The following is a 6,000-nucleotide window of genomic DNA, read 5'->3' as shown; positions in this document are numbered from 1 at the left end:
GGGAAGAGTAGAGTGGTAAGATGGCTTCTACAGATCTTGAAAATATTGTCTTGGAAATTAGATTGGCCAGATAAAAGGTTATCCTGACTATGGTTGAAGAATAATGACTGAATGTGCAAGAGGTGCCCATAGAAGTATCCAGGGGTCCTGGTCAAAAGGTTGAACAGACAGATTGTCGAAACCCATATGGTTGATATTAAATGAAAGACAATTCAGTATGCTGAAAAAGTAATTCAAACAAAAACAATACCCACATACAACAGAAAAATGCTTTTGCAGGGGGTCAAGACCCCCTGCAATGCCCACATCCCTTGCTAATTGTATATACTGACTCTGAGATTGCACTACAGTGGGGAAAAGGGCAACTTTCCTGATCCTTACTGTAACACAATCTCAGTCAGAATGTTTTGATGGACTGTTTTGTTGATCATATGGTCTTGACCATATGGGTTTTGACAATCTGTGTGTTCAATCTTTTGACAGAGACCCAGTATCTAGGTCTGTAATGAAGAGAAGTATACATATACCATATGAGCTGTGAACTGTTTATTTATTTATGTATTTATTGTTTTGCAAAACAGTACTTATCCTGCATTTTTTTGCATTTAGATTGAGACTAGGTATGTGCATATTCCAGCCCTTGTTGCAATAGTTTTATTTCAGTAGATGATTGGATAACAGTGTCCAAACTGCAGTTATAAGCAGACTTGGTCAACCACACTTTAAGCATATGGACCTGGAAGTTTGCAAAATAAATGCCTATCAGTTGAGATCTCTTGCAGTGATCACTGTGGTTCCTCACAGATTACAACTTTACATCCAGAGGGGAACCAACAACATTCATTACATGGGTATGTTGGGTATCCAATGTGTAATCCAGCTGAGAATGTAAGAATCTACATTAAGTTTGTCTAATTTTTTACTACCATCTGCTTGGGGGGATAGTGTCAAAAGCATTAGGTAGGTTAAGATTAGCAATGTGCACAGCAAACCTACTATCCATTTCTTCTGTCCCCTTTTTAAAGACATTTACTAGGTTTCAGATACAGGACCTGACCCTTCACAAAACCAAATAAATTGAACCTAGATCAGTTACATAGGATATATGGTATAATAGAAAAATTTTCCGAGCTATATTGCCAAGTGTACTGCAAGCTACACCCCTGTTTTTGGAATTAAGCTCTGTTAACCATTCAGCAGTGATTAGAAGATGGTATAGGGTTTTAGTTTTAACCTTGCATAAAGACTGACAGAATGATTGCTAGAAAGCATCCTCTTAACCCATACTGATGGATTTACAGCATATTAGCAAGTCAAAAGCATCAGAAATATTCACTCTAGGGATCTAAACCTCTTCTGCAACACCAACAGAATGGTTTGGAAGGACAGGTATATCTATGGAATAGATTCTGTATTCACATAAAACAAACTTCATCTCTGTCCATATTCAAATCTAAGGTGGCTCTATGGATAGTTAATAGAAAATGTACTCCATGACTGTCCCCAGTACTGCTAACGGACAGAAGCAGCCCCTAAATGTTTTATCCCATGCATGGGTCTCCTCAAATTATTTATAGTATGATTGCAGTTATTCTCATTAGGAATAATATATAATTATCGACCATGGGATGTGTAAGGCCTTTTTTGAACCAAATAGGATAGGTTAATTTGAGCACAAGATGGAAAGCTGTCTAGGCTTAAGGTGGCGCACAAGGGCAACTAGCCTAGTACTTACCTATGACCCTATAAACCTATGAACATATGAATGTATGGCCTTATATTTTTGATAGATTAGACTGAGTTAATGGAACAGTGGTAATTGTTAATGCTGAGAATAAAAAAAGGGTTATAAAGAAATGTTGCATATCTGTGATGTTCTGATTGAAACCTTCTTCAAAAAAACATGAAAGAACAAAGTAAGCTACTTTTTCATCTTTTTGGTTCTTTTGAAAAAGAAATCAAATCAAATTTAAACCTTTATTTTCTTTTCAAAATGAGGAATCATAATTACTTTCTTGTTTTGTTTTTAGGCCTCACACTGAACAGCATCTCTCTTTTATTTTTACCTTTTACTGTTGCTAAAGTTTCCCAGAAAACATTGATCATGCTTATTTCCCAACATTCAGTCTACAGCAGAGTAGATTTCTTGTTTCAGGATTTGGTCTGGTGAATTTGTTCTTAACTTGTGTAAATTTTGATTACTCAGATTTGGCTTTGCAGGAATGATGCAGAAGCCCATGTCAGCTGTAAGTGCTGCATTCCAGGGATCAGTTGATTCCCTGACCACTTGCAAGATAAAGGACAAGCATTGATTCCTATAATATTAACAAGGAAATAGGAGGAGACAGACAAAATTGTTTCTGCACATAATTTCATAAGGTCACTTTGGCATATTTATACTAGGCCCAGATTGGTCTAAATCTGTCATTTGAGCTCATTTGAGCTCTAGTTGTAAAGCTTGACAACTTCTAGCCTATTTTTTTCATATACAAATACAACCAACCTTTATGCACATGATATAAAGGCAGACATTTTTTTATGTCCATGTCTGGTCATTCACTTACATAAAACAAACCATTTTAGAGAAGCCAGAATGGTATAGACATAGCAAATGTGTGCCAAGTCTTACAGATGAAATGTGTGAAGCCTTCCCAGTTGGTCTGTTTATCTGGAAGGCTACCAATATTCATAACCATAACTTAAGCTATGCTCATGGAACTGAGTAAAAGTGAAAATAGAATTCATCTCATTTTGCAGCTTACCTGAGGATGGGAGGATTGTTTAATCTGTGTGCCTCTAAAAAGTGGTAACTTTAGAATGGCAGGGTTCTTCAGAGAAAGCCTGAGTCTTTTGGCTTTTCCAAGTTAGGGGTAACAGTGGATCATCCGTTATTGATTAGCAGTGGATTTTTACAGTGTTGAGTTGCCAGCCCAGCACCCAACCTTCACCGAAGGCACAGACACACATTCACTCGACCACAGGGAGGGCATGCAGACTACGTACAGAAGACACTCCAGCTGAGAATTGAATCAGAGAACCTATACTATATACTGCCATTCAGTCTGGTACTGATGTGTTTAGTATGCTTCTGAATACTGCAGTAATCTTGGTATGCAGTATTGGGTAGAGAGGGGACCGATTTATGGCATCCAAGGCAGAGAATCTTGGAGAGGTGAAGGAGACCAGTCAATGCAATCTAAACAAGAACTATAAGCAGAGTAACAGCTGAAGGCAGCACAGGATGGTTAACAACCATTTTAAACATCTGATAAAAATGTTCTTAAAAGATAATTTATCTTCAAACATTTATCAAAATGAGAGCTTTTCTGAATTGCTTCAATAATCTCAGAAGAATGTTCAGCATTGTTTTTAACAATGAATGTAGTGGAGTTTTTAAGCGACAGAACTTGATGTTCATCATATTCATTTCTTACGACTATAGCCAATCTAGATTTATATAGATACAAATAGCACAGGTAACAAAATTATTGCATTTTAGGCATAGCTGTGCATTCATAAGTAGTCAAAAAAGTATATAACAGGGATCCTTTTTCAATAAGACAGTTATAACAATTATAAATATTAACTCGTTAATTTTTAGCTATTGCACTAGATTGAAACTTTCAGGCACACAACATTCATGTTAAGTGAGGTATGAGTTTACTATAATAATCAAAACAGCAGATGCATTTTACAAGCAACATTCCTTAACATTCAATGTATAGCGGCACAGTGGTGCACCGGTTAATGTTGTCGCCTCACAGCAAGAGGTTCTCTGGTTCGATTCTCAGCTGGGGTGCCTTCTGTGTGGAGTTTGCATGTTCTCCCTGTGTTCACGTGGGTTTCCTCTGGGTACTCTGGTTTCCTCCCACATTCCAAAGACATGCATCTGGAGCATTTCTCCCCAGGCCTCCGCTGAAAACAGGCTCTGTGGAACCTAGTCGGACATTCCCGGTCAACAAATGTTAAATAAAAATAAATAAATAGTTGTGCTGAGTAGAACAATATATAGTGATGTTGCAATTCAGGATTAGGACATAAATAGAGCTGATTTAGATATTAACAAGTGACTTTCAACAATTTAGAAAAGTATCTCAGTGCACTTTGAAAAACATGACATTAAAGTGAGCCTGTTATCTGCAGTGAAAAACAAAGCACTAAAAACCTTTTCAAGATTTTCTTTGTTGTATGATGACCTACTGATCTGCCTTTACTATAACAGTGCAGTCACTAATGATTACAGTATTCTGAGATAGAAAACAAAAAAAAAGGCATTCTGTCTTATTAGTGAAGTAATAGAAATCAAAATAATCATCAGGGATGTACAATCTGTGGAATGATTCAATAGGACATCTCTCATAAGCCCCAACCAAAGATTTGGCAAATAGAACAACACAGAGAATTATTGCAGAAACAGAATAAGATTAAGATTAATACAGTCAAACAGAGTCTACTCAGAAGCATTGATCACTATTGTGAATGTATTCCTGACAGTGAAACATTACTTCAGTACTACTTTACTTGCATGCACTCTGCATGTATATACAATTATAGGGTCTGTGTGGTTTAACATTTTTCTTCTAAGTACAGCAAACATGCTTTCATTGTTGTGTTGTGTGCAGTAATGATACAAAAGGATCAAGGCAGAGAAAGGATAACTTAAAAATCATGTTTATAGGATCAGCAATGCAAACAGCTAAGCTAGCATCAAGTTCATTGATTGCAAAGTAGATGTAATAGGCGCAATTCCACTTTTTACAATGAACATTTGGACAGGGTGGGAATTTAACTATGAATCCCAAGTCATTGAAAGAACACTTCATTAGTGTTCACCGGTTTACATCATTTCTCATTTACATCTTATTATGAATTAATTTGCTTAGGGGTATTCACAGTCATCATGTGTTAACATAAGTAGCCTATATGAATCTCAGCTTAGCTGCACTCATTCCCAGACAGTGCAGATAATCGTAACATGATCATGCAATGACTATGAATATTGTCCTAAAATGAAGCTATGATATATGTCAGGAAGTGTTAACATTTCAGAAATCTATTAGGCTATTAAAGCACATCTGAAATTAAAATTTTCATTATGATCTGGATGTCACAACTACAACTGTCAAAAATATTTGTTTCTCTATTGATAGTACTAAATTATCACCCATTTAGGTTTATAGGTTCATAGGAAAATTCTAGGCAATCAGTCTGCAGAACACTACAAGACTAAGCATTACAAAGTTCCCACTATCCTCCAGAAGATCCAAGCAAGCTATACCAGGGAAATTGGAATTTGAGACTAACCATGCAAGTGTTCCTTGAATACATCAAGGATCGTACTCTGTTTGACGTAGCTAAAGTTTTTCCAGAGGTGAGGGATACATTGTCATTTGAATCTGTCATGTCAATCCATCATACATATCTGTTGATGAAAGTTTAATTCTTTTAACTGGGTATTTGGAGTTCTATTTGTTTTTTGGCAGAATAGGAGGTCAAAGAGGAATGGAGCTTTAATGTCTTGAAAAATTAGACACAAGTCTCCATTGAATAATCTGTAAGAGAATGATTACAGATGTAGGGCTACCAGTATTTCCTAGTAAGATTTTTGAAATCACTGTTTTTTTTTAGCTATGAATCTCTGAGCTCTCTCAAGCTGAGGGATACATTTAGACAAATGCATGTCAAAGAGTGCTCTGTATTTAGTAATGGGTCTGATAAGATATGAGTAAAGGGGAATTAAGACCTCTTTAGATCTAGTAGAGATGCCTTTGTATATTAGATGAGCCATATAGAAGTTTTTTCCAAACTGCTGCCGAACTTGATGGTCAAATGGTAAGGAATGAACAACAAAAGTGCCTAGATCTCTTATGACCACATCGGACTGGGGATGTGTGTCACCTGTAAGGTAAGTGGAGAGCTTTTGTCTACCCAAATGAATTATGTTACATGTTTTCACATTTGATTTGAAACTATTGCCCTTACAGCAATTGCTAACATGTG

The sequence above is a fragment of the Protopterus annectens genome, chromosome 3.part0 (assembly GCF_019279795.1).
Source record: "Protopterus annectens isolate FY-2018-M chromosome 3.part0, PAN1.0, whole genome shotgun sequence".
Classification (NCBI taxonomy): Eukaryota; Metazoa; Chordata; order Ceratodontiformes; family Protopteridae; genus Protopterus; species Protopterus annectens.
The sequence above is the reverse complement of the archived record's forward strand: the minus strand, read 5'-3'. Positions refer to the sequence as shown.